Consider the following 20,058-nt stretch of genomic DNA (forward strand, 5'->3'; position numbering starts at 1 on the left):
TCCATGGGGTCGCTAGGAGTCGGACACGACTGAGCGACTTCGCTTTCATTTTTCACTTTCATGCACTGGAGAAGGAAATGGCAACCCACTCCAGTGTTCTTGCCTGGAGAATCCCAGGGACGGGGAGCCTGGTGGGCTGCCGTTTATGGGGTCGCACAGAGTTGGACACGACTGAAGTGACTTAGCATAGCATAGCATTACTTAAAATATAAACAGCAGCCATAGCTCCAGCCCTGCCACTCACTGCAGATCCAAAATACTTAGTTTCATTTCCAATTTCCCCTCTGTCCATCCATCAGTGACTCCTTAGAAACTTACATTAGTCTCTTATCTCTTTCCCAACTGATAAAGAATGCTTTCCTCCTAAAGTCACATTTTTCCATAAATGACCTGAAGGACTAAAGAGTAAGAGAACTCTTATGAAACTGACAATTTTCCATCCTCTCGAAGATTAATTTACTATAGTCACCCACAAGTGTCATAATTTTAAAAAAACATTCATTTTTTATCCCAACAATTATCCTGATCAAAATAAAGTCTCATGCAAGACTTGACCTTAAATACTGAGTGTAAGATGCATTGATTAAAAGCTTTAAACTTATCCTTTTATTGGCAAACACATTCAGGGGCAGTTATTCATGCCATCTGGTTCAGAAATTAGATACAGAGTTAGCTGCCGATTGATTAGTGCTTAGTAAAAAGAAGAAAAAGACTAATTCCTGTATTATTCCTGGCTCAGAAAATGACAGCCTTGGCATGGATCCACAACAAGGAGCCCAGAAAGACTCCAGAACCCAACAGGAAACCTGGGCAATCTAGAGCTGTGTTCTGACAAGTTGTGTTTTCTCCTACCAAGAGGCTGAGCACCTCTGAAAGAGTCAGGACCCAGCCCGGCCTGCTCACTCTCCTAGGTCCAGACATCCTGCTCCTGTTGGAAAACAGAACCCGAAGGAGCCAGCACCAGACCAGCGAGACTCAGGGAGAGGGCTCCAGGGCCAGCATGAGGGCACTGTTTGGGCATCCGAATAGAGGGAATTTGGGCACACAGCGAGTTCCCTACATACAAACCTTCAAGTTGTGAAGTTTCAAAGATGCAGGCATGTATGCACATGTCCAATCACACACGTTAGCTCACGTGTCTGCGTACATTGTCCCGTGGGTGTGTGCTCTACAAGTGGTTGTGTTTGTGTGTTTACTGCACAGCCCTGTATAGAGCACAGTAGTGCAGTATCTTGATTTCAAGCCCAAGATGTCCAGAAGCAAGCGTCACAGCAGCGGGATGTAGCTGGTGCTCCTGTACTTTTCAAAGCACTGTCCTGTAAAATCTCTTTTATTTTTGTGTTTGTTTTCATGTATTATTTGTGTGAAAAACATTATAAATCTACTACAGTACAGGATGTATAGATCTGACTGTGTTAGCTGGGTACCTAGGCTAACTTTGTTGGACTTATCAAACTGGTTTGTACATAGGCAATTTTGTTTGTAGGGACTCTGTCTGTATGCACAATGAAGAGAAGGGCTGAGAAGTAATAAGGAAAATCAGCATCTGTGATGATCACAGTCATAACATTTAATTTCCAGTGAGTGGTGAGTGCTGAGCCCTGTTATAAAACTTTATGTGGATTAAGTAACACATTGAGTTCTTGCAACTCCATAAAAGAAGAATTACTTATAATCAACATTTTAAAAACAAAGTACCCAATACACAGAAAAGCTAAGTACAGTCCAAGGTCACATCCAGCCACTAAGTGGTAGAGACAGAGTTCAAACCTAGGAAGTCTGGATTTCAGACTCTTTTAATCCTAAACCATATACTGTACTTCCTTCCTTCTGATGGTACCTAGCAATATGCAAGCACCTGTTTTATGTCGATTTCTTCTGTGGCTGCATGGACTGTATAGTCCATGGGGTTGCAAAAAGTCAAATGCAACTGAACGACTTTCACTTCACTTTGTGGCTGAAGAAGTTTATATGTTGAGAAAAAATCCTTCAGGTTCAACCATGAATGAGTTAAGACCTAAATAATATTACATTCTTTTCACCCGACTTCTTTCCTTCTGCCTGCCTATACACTCTTCCTCACACTTCCACTGAACAGAATAATACAAGGAAAAAAATTCAAAAGGAGTTAGTCCCTTTCACATGACTCTTGTTTCTCTGTCTCTCCTTTCCAAAGGCAGTCCTTGTTAGAAATAACACCCCACAAAAAAAACTTTAACAGCATTTAGGAAATAAACAACATTGAAAGTCACTGGACAAGTGAGCAGGAATCAACCTACAAGACCCAGAGTGACAGTTGAGTTTTGGCTAAGCAAACGTCCCACACATTACATAGCCAATTAGGCTATTTGTCAGCCAATGCCTCACCAATATGCTCCTTAAGACAATTTGTGAACATTCAGAGGAATCTCTTTTCTAGTCCATCACCCACCTCAAGGAAAGCTTCACATGCACTTGGAAGTTACTTTAGTTTTTGTCATTGCTGTAGTTTTGTTTGGGGGGAGCGGGTTCGGTGATACTTACTTAATAAAAACTCTCAAAAAAGATGTGCAACATTATTTTTCTAAACAACACATTTTGGTCTGTACCACTTGCCACTATTATCCATTATTCTTATTTTCCAATAGCGACCCCCCCCTTTTTTTCCTTCCATACCTTTTACTGCTTATTATTACAGTGGAACAGGAACAGGTTCCAAAGACAGAAAGCAATGAATTTTCATTTTATTTCACTCCCTAGTTTCCACTGCTGACAAGTGAGTACCTTAATTTCTCAAAACTCTGTTCTCCCTACTCTGTAAAACAGAGATAAGACCACCAACCTTTGTTGACTATTAGATGAGATGATGCTTGTGGAAACACCTGGCTCAAAACAGGCAATCAGTACTTGTTAACATTCCCTCTGCCTTCTCACTTAAGTCAGACCTTCAGCCTGAACACTTGAGAATTCCAACAGCCTCACACCCTCGATCTTCCCAGTTGCCCACACATCCTACCACACTGTCACACACGAACTAACTGCAATCATTCATTTCTGAGTCAGCAAGCCTTAAATGGAGCCTCAGCATAAACAGAATGACAAAACAAGTTGACTGCACCACACGCACTCTAAGGACGACCCAAATGGGGGCTACTGCCGTGATCTGAATATCTGCAAAGCACTCTGACTCCTTGTAAGCTCCTTACCCCAGGCCCTACATCCCAGACACCCCTCAACTCGTCTGCTCAACCAGTCCCTTCGAAGAATCAGGTGTGGCCCATTCCTTTCCTGTGGCTCCCCTGCCTCCTCCATTCCTGCCTGCAATGCCAGGGTGGTTTTTAAAACAAATGAGAATGGTACTCAAGAAGCAAAATGAATTCACTTAGCTCTGTGCTCCCTTCTCCCTTGCTGTTATTTATTTTTGTGTATTTCACTAGAAGCAACATTTGTCAACATGGCAGCAGAGAAGCCCCAAGCCAGGGAGAACTGTTTTTGTACAAAACAAATAACTTAAGCAGCACAGGAGCGGTTTTGAATAAAGCTGCCATATGAACGGCCACAAAGTGCAAAATGGTGAGCCCTTGCGTTGGCTGCAGCAGCTGCTTCAACACTCAAAGAAACAAATACTTTAGAGGGGAAAAGCTAAATTGGTTATTTGCAGAGAGATTAGGAGAATTTTGATCACATGATCCAGCAACGGGCAAACTGGCAGAGTCCACAACTGAAAAACAGATAAGAGGAGGAAGATGGAGCCTTTAAGAACTTGGCAGGGAGAGGATGGAGGAATAGGGCAGTGACAGCTAAAAGATGCAGGTTTCTTTCTGAGGTGATGAAAATGTTCTAAAACTGTAATGACAGCTACACATATCTGTAAATACAGTAAAAGGCACTGAATTGTGTTCTTTAAATCAGTGGTCCCCAAAACCTTTTTCACACCAGGAACTGGTTTCATGGAAGACAATTTTTCCACAGATCTGGGGGAAGGCGGGGTAAGCAGGGGATATGAGGGGATTGGAGATGATTCAAAGTCATGACATTTACTGGACACTTTATTTCTAATCTAATGTCACCACTGAACTGACAGGAGGTACTGATCTGTGGCCCACAGGTTGGGGACCCCTGCTTTAAATAGGTGAATTGTACTGTATGTGAATTAGATCTCATAAAGCTGTTGGAGCGGGCATCCCCACAGGAATCTGAGTCAGTAAATAGGAAGTGCATCCTGAATCATCCTCACTGACCTTTAGATGCCCCAAATGTACCCACCTCATCACTATTTATCAAGTACTGGACTAAGTACACACTAGGTACACCACACAGGCCACTCACTTAATCCTAAAAGATATTCCCATTTACAAATGGGTAATCTGGGGCTCAGAGACATCTGAGGTGAGTCTGCTTCTAGTCAAGCGCCTGTCACCAAGGCCCATGTTCTTCCCACCACATCCCCACTCCTCCCTGGCCACATAATCACATCACTGAGGAACAAGGAATTTATGCCGCATCCGTGATTTTTTTCCAAAATATCTTGCACTTACCTCTAAGCAAACTGTTTTACTGAAAGTAAACTTGTGACAATAACTCTGATACACTCACATTTCCCTCTATTCTGAAAAAGATACCAAGAATAAGCTTTCTCTTTTGGATGACATAATTTTCTCTAAGAACCTGACTCAATCTGTTATACAAAGCTAGCCTTGGGGACTCCCAGGACAGTTGGGGCCACCTGGTTGGCTCAAAGGCCATTCTTTTAATAGCTATTGTTTCTCCTTCCCCTGCGGTCAATAAGAGTTCCCTGTATTGTCTAGGTATCTTCTGAATATAAATGCTCTCTTTCAATCCCTAGGGACCAAGGGCTTCACCAGTTACTGCTACAAGAGAAGTAAAAGTTCAAGAGCTTTGTGACAGCTGGTTGTCAATCAATGGCTTTTTCAATTTTATAACCAGGTCTTCAAAAGATGAGGCTGCCATACAACTGATCCATGGATGACTTGGATTTTAAGACAATAACAATGATTACTGTTAAATGTGACTTTTATGTAACACTTTTCACTTTTGCAAACCACCATGAGACACTAGCTTTTTTAAAAATTAGACATGTGGTCTCCCCACACATCTACCTTCCCACCTACTTCATTCCTCTGCACAAATGCCTTATCTCAGAAAGCTTTCTTCCTAACAGTGTGTGAACTTCCTGAGATAAGGACTCTAAAACCCCAATCACAGAAGGATGTTTTTAAAGGGAACACGATCTCTTCCTCCCAAGCTGAGATCCTGATGACAAGAATCCTGTCCATAAAATTCAAGGTTCATATTAGGAAAAGCCCATTCTTAGAAGGAACTCTAAGAAAAATCCCAGAAGTACATCTTATTAGATTGGAGTTGGCTGTGAAGGGGTTTTTTGTTTTTTGTTTGTTTTTTTTTTTGGAGAAGGAAATGGCAACCCACTCCAGTATTCATGCCTGGAAAATCCCATGGACCGAGGAGCCTGGTGGGCTACAGTCCATGGGGTCGCAAAGAGTCGGACATGACTGAGCGACTTCTGTGTGTGTGTGTGTGTGTGAAGGTTTTTAATTAGGAAAGAAAGCAGCCAACAATGATAATCCATCTATACTTAGTACAGAAACCCTGGTAGGTATACATACTTTATCCCAATTTTATAGAAAGAAAATGTGTCTTAACAAAGATACAGAAAATTAACACAAATGCTATCTTTCACTTTCTATCTAAACCTCTCTCTGAGTGTCTCTCTCTCTCTCTCTCTCTCTCTCTCTCTCTCTCTCTCTCACACACACACACACACACACACACACAAGCATACTAAATGGGAAGACTCAGATTTAAACCTGAGTATGTGTGAGACCAATTCAGTGCTCCCAGGAAACACACGCTGTGGTAATTCTCAGGCTATGAAGCCAGAGACACCCGAATTTTAAATCCATCTTTGCTACTAACTAGTTGCATGATTATGAGTAAGTCACTTCCCTGTGTATAAAACAAAACTATTAATAAAGGTGGCCCTCAGTATTCACAAATGCAGAACCCACAGATACGAATGGGTGACGAACACACATGGATTTGGGTATCCAAATGGGGGGCGACGGGGCAGGGGGCAGTCCTAGAAACAATCTCCCATGGATATCGAGGGACAACTGTATACTGCAGGTCATGCTGGGGGAAAAAAAAAAAAACAAGATTATGCTTATAATGCTAATTCTAGAGCTTACATTTGGCAAATTATTCACGTTTTGTTTGTACCACATCATTCTATATAGACTTACATATCATTTTATAATAGCCAGCCTTTGCTAAGAACTTATCATGTGTAAGGCACCATTTTAAATGCCCTATCCAAGGTCACAATACAAGGACAAGCTGGGAGTCAAACCCAGGTAGTGAGGCTCAAAGCCAAGGCTTCTAACCATTATTTTGCAAGGCAGAAGTGCAGAAAGTTAACTTCCCAGATAATAATATATTGATTCCTATCCACTAGAGCAATGGATCTCAAAGTGTGGTCCTTGGACTAGCAGCACTGACATCACCTAGGAACAAGAAGGTATAAACAATGCAAATTATTAGGCCCCACCCCTAACCTCCTGAATCAGAAACTCAGGGTGGAAGGGGGTGGGGGGAGACCCAGCATTTATTCTTAACAAGTACATCAGTCACCTGAAAGACTTGTTAAAACATAGACTGCTTGGCACCAACAATACATATGCTTAGGCTTCTGCCACAGGTAAAGAATCTTGAGAATGCTCAACAATGTCAGGCTCTTCTGCCCAGGCTCTTCAGCTCCAAAGGTACAGATTTACAATGGCTGAAGTTGGTGTCCCATTGCCATCATCTGAAAATTTGTCTTTGCCCCCATAAACTCCATTGTCAACACAGCGGTCAGCACCTACTTAATGCTTCCCCAGCACAGCTCTGGGTCTCACTCAACAAAAGCCCAAGTTCCCACAGTACCTACAAGGCCCTATGTGATCCACGACACCTGCCCCCGATTCTGCCACCAACCCCTCCCTGGATTCTCCTCCTGCCTGCCTCTCTGCTCCACTTCCACCTCCCACTCTGCCCCAGCCACAGCGGCATCCTTGCTGCTCCTCAAACACGGCATTAAGTCCTCACCTGGGACATTAGTGCTTAGCAGTCTCTCTTCCTGTCATTCTCCTAAGAAAAATTCCACAGCTCACCTCCTTTCCTCATCAAGTCTCTGCATAAACATCACTTTATGGGGAGGCCTTCCCTGACCCCACACCCCACTCCCAGCACTCACTCACTCCCAAATCCTGTTGTTTTTTCTCCATAGAATGCATCACTATCAGATATAACAAATATTTATTTATCTGCTGTGACTTGTTTCTCCCAGTTAGAAGGTAACCTTCACAAGGGCAGACACTGTCTTGTTTGCTGATGTAATATCAAACCTAAGAGGAAAGGCAGGTGCATAACCACATATTCAATGAAGATACTGGATGCTTGGGGCTAGTGCACTGGGACGACCCAGAGGGATGGTATGGGGAGGGAGGAGGGAGGAGGGTTCAGGATGGGGAACACATGTATACCTGTGGCGGATTCATTTTGATATTTGGCAAAACTAATACAATTTTGTAAAGTTTAAAAATAAAATAAAATTTAAAAAAAAAAAAAACCACCAAGTACCCCAATAAACTTGGATTTGATAGCCAAAAAATAAAAAAAAAGGGGGGGGGGAAGAAATGAGAGAACACTGTTAATCCCAAATGGCTATCCCAAATAGCCAAATGTCATTTTAAAAAAATGTTAATGCGGACATGGGGTCGCAAAGAGTTGAAAACAACTGAACAACAACAACTGGTGGTCCAGTGGTTAAGAATCAGCCTTGCAATGCATGCGACACAGGTTCAATTCCTGGTCCAGGAAGATCCCACATGTTGTGAAGCAACTGAGTCTGTACACCACAGCTATTGAAGGCTGCGTGCCCTAAAGCCCACCCTCTGGAACAAAAGAAGAGATTGCAATGAGAGCCCTGCACACCGCAACTACAGAGTAGCCCCCACTTGCCACGCTTAGAGAAAGCCCATGCAGCAACAAAGGCCCACTGCAGTAAAAAAAATAATTACTTTTTTAAATGTTGATATAAGAACTGGCATAGTTTTTGTCTTTTTATTACCAGTAACACAACTGGACAAAACAACTTCTAAACCCACAGAAAATACTCAAAAATCCCATTTCTTCAGAAGAAATGCCATGTACCATGCAAAATGTAAGATTACTTTTTCTAAGCCCACACAAATATTACTACCCCCAAATGTAATTTCTAATTTACAGCTCCAAAATATAATCTATACTGAAATTTGCATAAAACTCAACAGACCTGCAGCAAGATATTAAATTTTAAATTTGCATGCAAGAATGACCAAGCAATATTAGTCTAGCCAAGGAGATCATGTCTCTAAACTTGAGAGCTTGCAGATGTAATGAGAAGAAAAATTGTACACTTCAATGAAAGCAAGTTGATTAAAATGCTCTGATGCAGTTTTAACAGTGCAAGGGAGGCAAAGTGCATTTCAAATTTCATAACCTGGGCTCTGATAACATGAGACTCACTGCTTTAGAATAGGCAATGGAACATACTGGCATCTCTTCCATCTATAAACAGTAGCGGGTGACAAAGGTAAATAGCCTAAGAGTTTGAATGGACCTCTCTGACCCTACATACCCCGAAGGACCCTTTGGGTCAAGAAGATACATACTCAGCACTGGTGAACAGCAAAGCAAGTTGTAATGTCTCTAATCTCACCAGTTGTACAGCCTTAACTTATGCGCTGTGCATTCACGGGGTTTTTTGGTTTGTTTTGTGTTTTTAAAGAATGAGAGTTTCTTGCCTCGAAAACACCAAAAAAGAAGAAGTAAACTACTCAGTAACTGGCTCTGAAACAACTAAGGTAATGGGACTAAAAAGAGAAGAAGAGGGACTTCTGTGGTGGTCCACTGTTAAGAGACTCTGTATGTCTAATGCAGGGGGCCCAGGTTCGATCCCTGGAATTAGATCTCGCATATGGCAAGTAAAGATCCCGCATATGGCAAGTAAAGATCCCACATGCCACAACTAAGGCCCAAAGTAGCCAAACAAATAAATATTAAAAGAGAGAGAAGAAGAAGAAAAAGAAATGTTTAAGGACCTCAAGACTCGGCTCTCAAGAAACAGCCTTGGGAGTGCAGCACTTTGCAAAGGGGTTCCAAGAGAAGAGCATGGGTGCTCAGCAGGTTAACAGCCAAAAAAGGGCTACTTGAACTTTCTGAGGAGTCTGTCAACAACGTTTTCATCTGTTTTCAATGGGTATTTTGGGCAGTATTTCATCTGAAAGAGTCCTGGTGCTCTACAAGCATGAAAATCACTGGTCCAATGGAATGGATCCTAAAAGAGAAGTCAGCTGATGAATAATCAACTGCTAACCCAGGCATGGTGCCTTTCTGTGTGACTCTGACTCTAAGCCCTTCATATCAGTAAACTCCACTCCTACATTGGTACTCAGGAAAGCTGAAAAACATATCGACACAAAGAACTGTACATAAACGTTCGCAGCAGCTTTATTCATAACAGCTTCAAACTGGACACAAGCCCAAAGCATCAACAGGAGAATGGCTAAACACATTACAGTGCATCCCTGCAACGAACGGGACAGCACAGAGCGGTAAGAAGGCCCAGACCGCACCAAAACCACGGGCCAACCCCAAAATAACTACTCTGAGTGAAGGAAGCCAAACACAAAAGAGTACATAACATACAATTCCACTGATATAAAGACTGAAGAAAACCTTAATCTACAGTGGCACAAAACAGATCAGTGGTGCCCAGACCCTGGTGTAAGAATGGGAGAGTAAGTGTGAATGAGGGAATTCATGGCTGCAATAGAAATGTTGTATCTTGACTGTGGTGGTGATTCGATTCTAAAATCAGGACTGTATACTTAAAATGGGTGCCTTTTACTGCATGTGAAAATAAAATTGAAAAAACATATGTCCTACCTAACCCATGAAAACGTTATCAAGGAACAAATGAGAAAGGTGACATGTGAAAGCTTAATACACATGCACTGAGATTAAACAGGTAAAGGACAAAAATATACCACACAAGCATTTGTTTATACAAAAGCCAAACGTATGGCACAGAAGGGAGTCGTGACAACAGCGAGGATGGTGAAAGCTTGAGTATTAGCACTTCTTTTATGCCGGCACTTAAGATCTTTACATGCATCAAGTCCTCACATCAATCCTATGAGGAAGGAAGGGTCACTATTTCCATATTACAGATGAGGAAACAGAGGTGCTGAGTGGTTAAGTAATTTCACTTTCACAAGTAAAACCAGAGCATATAATTTTTTGATAAGTCAACGAGGGTCTTACAGGTAGCAAAACACTAAGCATGGAAAGCTATTTTCCCACTAAGGACAAGCAAGTATCAAAGTGCAGCCTCCAAGCCAGAGACACCAGCCCACAGAAGGCCCTCCTAGTCCGCAGAACAGAAAGTCATGCGCAGACACACCTTGTTTTCTTGGATGTGGGGAATAGGAAATAAAAACAGAGGCAGAGCAGAAAAAAAGAAAAGTCAATAACATCTGTACGTAAAAATCATAAAAGTGGTTCACAGGGAACTATTAGTTAACATTTTTAACTACCTACTATGTGAGGCTTTATTAAGAGTTTTACGTGTATTCTCATGCAATTTTCATAGTAACCCTGAGAAACAGTACTATGATAACCACTCTATATGCAAAAATAAAATAAATAAACCCAAATCTTAGGTAAGATAACCTGCAAAGGGTACTTGTACCTAGCAAGTGACAGAAACCACAGCTGAATCAAACTTTATCTTTTAAGCTAGTAATGTTGCTTATTAAATCTACTCCCATCCGAAGCTTAGTGAAAATGCAAGTTTTAAGGAAATAACAGGAAAAAAAAAGGATAAAAGTATAGATATTCCAACTAAACCTACATTGTCTCAAATTTGTTTCAATATTTTTCTGAGAATGCAAGAGCCACTGTTATTTAACAAGCAAACAAGCCAGGCACCATGCTAGGGACTTTAGATATGAATTCAGGTAATCTTCATAACAGTTCTACAAGGTAAAAAGAAAAAAAGCAACTTTCCACCTAGAGTCATGCGGCCAAAGTTCCTCTCAAAATATAGGGCAAAATAAAGATATCTTCGATAAATAAAAACGAGTATATACTACTAATAGACACTCACTAAAAAATATTAAAGAAATTGTGAACAAAGACACTGGTAACCATATAGGTAAATCTAAAGCACTACCTGTGAAAAGGATAGCAACATCTAATTTGTGCGTTTAAAAAAAGGTAAAACTAAAATATCAGACTTACTGCAGGGAGAGAAGTGATCAGACTTTAAGATTGCTTACTAGCATTATCCAGGGTGATTAAGGTATGGATGAACTTTTCAAGGGAAACTACTAGCAGAGTACAAATGTAAATCTTTAAAAAAAAACAAGTGGGACCTTCCTGGTGGTCCAGTGATTAAGAATACGCCTTGCAATGCAGGAAACATGGGTTTGATCTTAGTTCCCTGGTCGGGAAACTAAGATCCCACCTGCCTCACGGCAACTAAGCCTACTCACTGCAACTAGAGAGTCCAAGGACCACAAGGAAAGATCTCGCATAACACAATGAACATCCCACATGCTGCAACTGATCTGACACAGCCAAATAAATAAATTTTTTTTTAAATTGTTTTTAAATTTCAGGGGATGATGAAATGGAGTAACACAAACATGGGGGAAGTGGTGGTGTCAGGATCTGAACCCGGATGCCAAGCTCCCAAACCAGTTGTAAAACATTACCAGCACACAAGCAATCAGCTCTCAGCAAATCACACACGAGTCCTCAGGAAACAAGTCTAAAATTCCTACTTGTCATCCTTTCTCAAAACTCACAAACACTGAAGACTCAAGTCCTCAGTGATCGCCTCTATTCTAATACCAATTCATTGGGAAAGACCCTGATGCTGGGAAAGACTGAGGGCAGGAGAAGGGGATGACAGAGGATGAGGTGACTGGACGGCATCACCAATTCAATGGACATGAATCTGAGCAAACTCCAAGAGACTGTGAAGGACAGAGAAGCCTGGTGTGTTGCAGTCCATGGGGCCGCAAAGAGTTGGACGAGACTGAACGACTGAACAATGACATTCTATACCCACTTCTGGCCTCTGCACAGGAAACCTTTCCAAGCAGGTTGGCAAGTCAAAGAAATGGTAACTAGAACCAGAATTTCTTATAGCCAAAATTATTTAAAATTCCATCACTCTTTTTAATTTTGGATAAAAATTAACGATCTGCTCACAAAAGCTCTCTCTTTTTCACATCAAGGGAGCAGTGTTAAACCTCACACCTGGGCTCTCTTCACTGCTCTCCCATGGAACACATTTTTAAGTATGTTTTTGTCAAGAATCTTTAATTATGTTGCACAATTGTGTCTTCCTTTCTTTCAGTTGCCTAAATTTTCAGCTTCGGGGTCTTGGAGGTAGATTAAATAAAGATAAGCTCTTGTCAGTCAGAACTGGCTTCTCTCCCTCCCCTCACCTCCTCTGGTTACCAGTTTCAAATGCTGCCAATCAAGGAAAATCCTGCACATCAGCTGTCATTCATTCCTGTCTAAATGATGCCGGTCAGACTTCATTAGGAACAGTGTCCTGATCAAAAGCTACAGCCAATCATGTCCACAAAACATAGAAGCAGCAGCTGGTCTTGTCTAGCTGGTGTCTGGCACAAATCCCACTCCTGGAGGGTGAGAGCAGGGCCAGCCACACCTCCCCAGGGCCAAAAAGACAGCCAGTCATGTCGCTTGCACATTTCAGGTCGCTATAAACTACATGTCTTCTGTTGATTTTGCTCTCACCTCACTAGCCCACTAAAGGTAGCCTCAGACTTAATTATTAAGTCTTCCGAGCCACAAAGACAACTGGGAATTTAGCAGTCCTCTCATTCATTAGCTGGTTATGCCCCTGAGGGATTGAAGCCAAGCTGCCTATTTATTTCTGATCCTCCAAACTGCAGGTTCAACCCTCCCCCAAATACCCGCCACACACACACACAGAACATAGAGCAGCCACCATTCTACACATCATCACATCATCCACACGCTCTCAAAAGAGACCACACAGACTACATCAAGGACATACTAAAGAATTAGCACAAGTCTGAGAGCAAAAGCCTCAGAGACCTAATTCTTTCAACTCAAATGTTTATTACTGTTCTTCATGACATTTGTTTAAATGGAAGAAACAGGTAGAGGATTTTTTTTTTTTAATGCAGCCATTAAACACCTAAAAAAACAGGAAAATAGAAACAGTAGAATCTGGTTTGGGTGATTGTTTTGTTTTCAGCTGCTCTGCTGGACTATCCTGTGTGTCCCCAAGGTAGGGTGCAAGAAACTGTACGCCAGAGATCTTCCATGCCAGTCATGCTCTGAAATCCCAGACGTGTGCACCCGCATCAGGAACCTGGCTGTGTCAACATGCAGGTGGGCTGTTCATACAGAAAGAGGCATTTGCCTGGGTTCAGAGTGAATCAGAAGTTCAGTTATTAGTAAAAGAAGTGGTTATTTAAATGTATGATTTCATCCTAATTAAATCTAATGGGGGAGAGAATTTGCATTTAGCTGCCTAGTAAATAACCCACTAATAATAGTTACCTCACTACTGATATCTGAAGAGTATTAGCAAGATAAGGTTTTCAGGGCAACAGAAGAAGGTGATGTTGGTGGATTGCTGTCCCACCCACCCACATACCCTACACCATACCGGCCGCCTCCCCCTGCCCCAGCCAAGATCATGATCTTGGTTTTACACCATATTCCTTTCACTTAGTGCTTTTTAACAACCTCCACCCATCCAACCCCCAGGCAAGAGCCTAATAAAACATTCCATCTTAGAAAGCTTAACAGTCTGGTACACCTAACAAAACCACCCAGAGACACCGGAGAGCATCCTGCATGTACATTAATAACTGCAGGATATCTGATTAGGAGAATGCGAAATAAGAAGCCATTAATAGCAGCCTTCATCTCCCTCCTCCACACTGATTACCAAAAGAACAGCAGCAGCTGAATCACAGCTAAATCCTATTCACAAGGGACCTGGGGCAACAAAGAGGAAAAAAACCGTTAGAGTAGTGCTTCTCCAGGGAAGCTGCTTTAAGTCGTTTTGATTCTGGTGTCAATCACGCCTGCCACAAACCAATAAGCATGTATAACACAAGCAAAGACTAGATTCCTCCCCTCCCTTCCTGGGTTCAGCACAGCACACCCAGCATACTTAATTGCCCTGCCAACCAAACTGCTACTTGCAAGAGCCCCAAAGGAAGTCCTAGGTCCAGAGGCACAGAGGCTTAAATTAAATGTTCACCCTCAGAGTACAATCGGTATCGGTCAGAAGATGGAACCACTGGCCTCAGGGCAGACTACTTGTGAGATCTCAGTAGAACAGACCAACCATGTGACTTTGAACAAATGTTTTATACTCTTTCTGCCTCAGTTTCTTTATCTGTAGCATAACTGTCCCCTGGAGTTATTGTGGAATCAAATGAATTAAACCACATCGAGTACCAGGAGTAGGCTTCCCAGGTGGCAGCAGTGGTAAAGAACCCGCCTGCCAATGCAGGAGACGTAAGAGACCTGGGTTCGATCCCTGGGTCAGGAAGATCCCCTGGAGGAGGACATGGCAACCCACTCCAGTATTCTTGTCTGGAGAATCCCATGGACAGAGGCGCCTGGCAGGCTACAGTCCATAAGGTCCACGGAGTCGGAACAAGCCTTAAGAAACTTAGCAAGCGCACTAGGAATAGCACCTCCCATCGTGAGTTAGTGCACACTCTCTCCCTCCTCCTTTCTCCTCCTCTGTCCACATACAGAGGAGAGGGTAGGAGAAGGATGGAGAAAGGAAAGAAAAAGGGAAGAGGAGGAGGAAGATACGAAAGAAGAAAACAAAAAGCTTGATCTAAAGTATGTGGCTTAGATATACAGATGAGAAACCCAACAATGCCCCCCACCCTCCCTGCACTGAGATGTACCCGACCCCCAATCTTTCAAAGTCACAGCTTTCTCCTCCTGGCTTAGCAGTGGAAAGACCAGAATTCCCCTCTGCTACAAGAAACCTCAGCAAAACACTGTTAGAGTTTCCCTAAACCCAGTATTTTGAGATTGGTGAGCGATCTGTGAATTCCCAAACTCTCTGCAACTCAAAATGAATTTTCTGGTAGAGAGCCAATGTTTCCAGTTTGATTTGGCAAAATATATCCAGTTAGGATGTTCTCTCAATGTAATTAGCAACGCACTGTCAATGAGTAGTTTAGCTATTGACAATACCTGTTGCAATTTAATTTTAAATGTCAATGACTTATTTGGATTCACTATAACACGGCCCTGCTGCTGCTGCTAAGTCGCTTCAGTCGTGTCCGACTCTGTGCGACCCCATGGACGGCAGCCCATCAGGCTGCCCCGTCCCTGGGATTCTCCAGGCAAGAATACTGGAGTGGGTTGCCATTTCCTTCTCCAATGCATGAAAGTGAACAGTGAAAGTGAAGTCGCTCAGTCGTGTCCGACTCTTAGCGACCCCATGGATTGCAGCCCACCAGGCTCCTCCATCCATGGGATTTTCCAGGCAAGAGTACTGGAGTGGGGTGCCATTGCATTCTCCGTAACATGGCCCTGATACATTACAAACAAGTATCCTACAACAACAGGATGGATGATGAAAATAAGAGGGTGAAGGAAATCAACAGGCCTGTACAAGGGTCTGCCTGCCAAATACCCCTGTGCAACTATGCCTAGGGGGTTTCCCAGGTGGCTCAGTGGAAGAATCCACCTGCCAATGCAGGAGAAGCTGGTTCAATCCCCAGGTCTGGAAGACCCCCTGCAGAAGGAAATGGCACGCACTTCCATATTCTTGCCTGGAAAATCCTGTGGACAGAGGAGCCTGACGGGCTAATCTATGGGGTCGCAAAAAGTTGGACACGCCTTAGCAACTAAACTACAACAAGCTATGCCTGGAGCAGGGCCGGCGCCCTCTCCCGGGAGCAGGCTGGGGACGCAGGAGTGTGCCACTGTCACTGTCTCCTCAGCTGATGCTGCTCCTGGAAGGACATGAGTACAAACAGCAGGCCAGGGTCAGGAGACAGGCGACCCCGAACAAGCTAGGTGACTTCGAAAAGTTATTTAACCTCTCTCCTCCTTAACTTCTTCACCTATAAAAGTAAGATAATTGTGAGGACTACATAAACAGACATATATAAAAGCACTCAGCACAATGCCTGGTACTTGATAACAGTTCAATAAATGCTGGCCTCTCACCATTAAGTCAACCAAGTTAAAATTGGTATGACTTTTTTAAATAGTAAAAACAAAACAAAAAAACCCTCACACACTATAGCAGGGTGTCACGAATGCATGTGTCTGTAACACAGGGCCTTGAGTAAAGCAGGTTCAGCCCAGATAATAACTGTGGAGGGTGGTGGCCTCCACGGCACTGCAGGAAGCCCAGCCCTTCTCTCGTGCACACTTGCTCTCAACACCAACTGGAACTCAGCATGGATCATGCCTGTACTGCCAGAATAACCCCAAATCTGGATTTTAAATGAAATTTCCTGATTTTTAAATGTTGACAACTGCCTCCAAAACGTTTGAAAATCAAATAGGTCCAATGAACCATACTGTGTGGCTAGACCAGGGCTTCTGAACTGTGTGTGGACCTCTACTGTCCAGACTAACCCACAGGACCTGCCTGGGTAAAACCCATATCCAAAGTTTTTACTCATTTCCCATGGGAAAGCCTTACCATTGACCAAGCCACAGATGGACCCACAAAAAGTCTAGAATGTTCTCTAAGTCACAGGCCAAGGAGGGGCCAGGCCTGCAGCAGGTGCCTCCTTGATGACTTTCGGCCTGCTCACCGAGAAGGGAGGTGGATCATTTATGAGCTGCAAAGGTGATACAAAATGCTAATCAGCTTTAAGCTGACACTGGATAATACGAGAATTTACATCTTCTCTAAAATAATTCAAATGCATTTCATGCATAGTAGCGGGCAAGGATAAAGATGAAGTGGTAACACTTCAGAGGCTCCACAAAATATCCTGACTATCTAGGCCATAAACCTACAAAAAATTCTCACTTCTTTCCATGAACAGGAACATACCACAACTGAAAAATCATAGGAAATACCGAAGTCAAATCATCAGCCAATAGGCTTCCCACTTCGTGTGCCTGGGGTATTTCACTCTCTTCCTGACGGGACTTTGGTTTACCACAATTTCTTTGATCTCCTTATTCTCCTTTGCCAAACATGTTTTGGGAAGGAGGAGATGAGAGCCATGGAGTGAGGGTGGATGGCATGGATAATCAGATTGGCAGTTAAAAGAGAAATCTCCAGGACTATAAGGGAGAGGGGGAAGGTTGACAATGTATCCTCTTAGATAAATTTCACTTTCTTCAACATAGTCATGTATTCAATATTCACTGAGTACCCACTAATGACAGGTGGTGTTCTAAAGTGCAGGAAATGTAGCACCAAAGAAACAAAGTCTATGCCCTCGCAGAGTTTATATCCTTCAGTCATTCATGCTGAGATCTGAGAGTTAATCTTCAAGGAAGACACCACAGACTTTCTGGGTCAGAAAGGATCTTAGCAATCACTCATTCAGTAGTCCTGAAAGCGAGATCCAGATTTCCTCCAGTGCTTTCATTAAACCAACACTTCACTAAGCCCCACCCTCCGAGTCACACCTATGCTACTATCTATAACAGCGAACCTCTCAGAGCTCACCAACATCCTGTTGGGGCAGAGAAGGGGACACCCGCACAGCCCCCTTCACTGACGAGAATTCACCGCAGTGCAGGTAGCTCCAAGCTTCTAGGGAAGGGTCCCACTAGCTTCAGGGAGGAGAGAGGCTTAAGCTGCCTCTCAGCCTGCTTCCACTTGAGCACCTCCATTCTCCTTCTCTGATTACCCGGCTGCCTAAGTCAGATTTCTTTGGAAATCTGAAATCAGAAAATAATAGTTCCACAGGCTACAAATAATCTGAAGTCAAAGCAGTATGTCATGAAGGCTGCGGGTCCACTGGTCTCCTCTATGACACTTATTTCTTCTGTTTACCATCCACTTGTTAGTCCCAGGTCTGCTCTGGGGGGACCGCCAGAAGTGCAAGCCCTCCTCCATACGATAACTCTCCAAGAGTTTGAAGAGAGCACCTGGGTTACCTCCTCTTCTCCTCAGGCCTGACACCCCAGTTCCACCATTCACAATGACAGATTTGGGGTATCTGCCCATTAAGATGCCTCCTTATTCCTTTACCATTATTACTGATGTAAAAGTTACTGGGTTGGCAAAAAAGTTCATTCTTATACTGAAGAGTCTGTTTGGGCAGTGATACTGTCCTACATAAAAAGTTTTTGCAGAATGCTCTACTTATTTGACCCCTCACAAAATCATACCAGGTGAAAGCTTTGACAAAAGAAAAGTGTATTCTACAAATTATCCATGAAAACCTGGAGCTTTGGGAGGATAAAACGGAGTGGTCTGAATATCAAATGTGCTTGGTTGTTAAGAATCAGATTTCCGGGTCCTATCCCAGACCTGCTGAATCAGAATTTCCAGGGGGAGATGTCTAGGAGTCTGCACAGTTAATATAACCTGCATATGGTTATTTATTACGTAAGTATTTTATTACTAAAATGTCTATAAAATGAGAAGACTGAAATACAGAAAAACAATACTCTCAACACCTGCACATTTAACAAGAGGAAGATTTTTTTATGACTTGTTTCCTCTCATTTGATTACAGTACATTGGTTTCTACTTCTCCTTAAACCTGTCACGAGTTCCCTCTGCCCCAAGCCCCACTGATAATCAAAGTAGAATCTGGTTAATAGAACACACTGGAGACCCCTGCATTTGGAAGCAGAGAAGAAAAATCAGTGTCTCAGACAGAGACTCTCAACTGAGAAGATCTCAATTTATATAAAAATCTTCTCAAAGCCCTTATAATCTCACTGACCATCTGTAGCACTGAAACGAATCCTGGAATTAGTGGTACTAAGTGGTTTCATAGCAGTAGATACTCTGGAGACTTTAAAGAAAAAAGGAAAAGAATTTTCTGTATTGCACTTGAAGAAGTCAGTTAAGAAACTACCATTACAGCAAAACCTCCCAGTATGTAAGTACTTAAGACATTACAGAACAACAACAACAAAAAACTTAAAATATCTAGCTCGGTCACAATGGTATATATAAAGCCCAGATTTCTCCAGCCATGACGTATAACAGGATTCCCACTATGTAGACCTTCATTAGGTCCCTCATCCCCAGTGATTCAAACTCTATGGAGAAAACAGGACTCAATCTAATTACTTTGAAGCAGATTGAAAAAAAAAGAAGTCCACAGCACCAGCACCAGAAGACACTTTCTCCCCTTACCTAAGACCTTTAAAAAAAAAAAAAAATGGAGAGGAACAGACAGTTATTATTGGCACCTGATCTACAACATCAGAAAAATGGCAGCCCTTCAAACTCCACACGTGGAAGAGCTCTTCATTTTAAGCTGAAAATGGGGAATTAATTTTCAAGTCTCTTGTCTAAGAGACAGCTTTTAAAAAGGTATTAACCTACATTTGGAGATTAATGCAAACACAGCCATCTTGTTTTAGTGGGTACAATCCAACTTTTATTAAGACAAAGACGGATTCAGAGTAATTAAGAGCTTGTCCAATATCCAGAATTTTATGACTCTAAATATTAGCGAAGCTGGCATTCTTACCAGCTTCGCCTCAGAGCTATTGCATTATAAATCCTTGGTGGTAATGAAACACCAGCTAAAAAGAGGTTGAATAAGTCTCATTTAAAAAACAGCCTTCCCGTGGAGAACTATCCTTACTTTAATATAATGTATAGCCCCTGTTAGAACATTAATACTACTGGAAAAAAAAGTGAGTGGTTTGGAATTTGCTGCTAAGGAACCCCAAAGAAGATAAACAAACCACAGGAACTGTGTTTTAACAACAGTGAATGTTGAGAAACTCCCTGGTACC

At 42.5% G+C, this 20,058-nt stretch overlaps 1 protein-coding gene and 1 long non-coding RNA gene across 3 annotated transcripts in view; both read right to left on the minus strand.

Moving 5' to 3' along the window:
• AUTS2 (activator of transcription and developmental regulator AUTS2) overlaps nt 1-20,058 on the minus strand; it is a 1,208,818-nt gene that overhangs the window by 1,060,149 nt on the left and 128,611 nt on the right. The window lies entirely within an intron of this gene.
• Nucleotides 13,219-20,058, minus strand: part of LOC129638193 (uncharacterized) — an 86,077-nt gene continuing 79,237 nt past the window's right edge. The window contains exons 3-4 of the long non-coding RNA XR_008707723.1: nt 14,066-14,115; nt 13,219-13,531 (exon numbers count right to left, since the gene is read on the minus strand). This is a non-coding gene — a long non-coding RNA (uncharacterized LOC129638193). The remainder of the gene's footprint in view (nt 13,532-14,065; nt 14,116-20,058) is intronic.

The sequence above is a fragment of the Bubalus kerabau genome, chromosome 23 (assembly GCF_029407905.1).
Source record: "Bubalus kerabau isolate K-KA32 ecotype Philippines breed swamp buffalo chromosome 23, PCC_UOA_SB_1v2, whole genome shotgun sequence".
Lineage (NCBI taxonomy): Eukaryota > Metazoa > Chordata > Mammalia > Artiodactyla > Bovidae > Bubalus > Bubalus kerabau.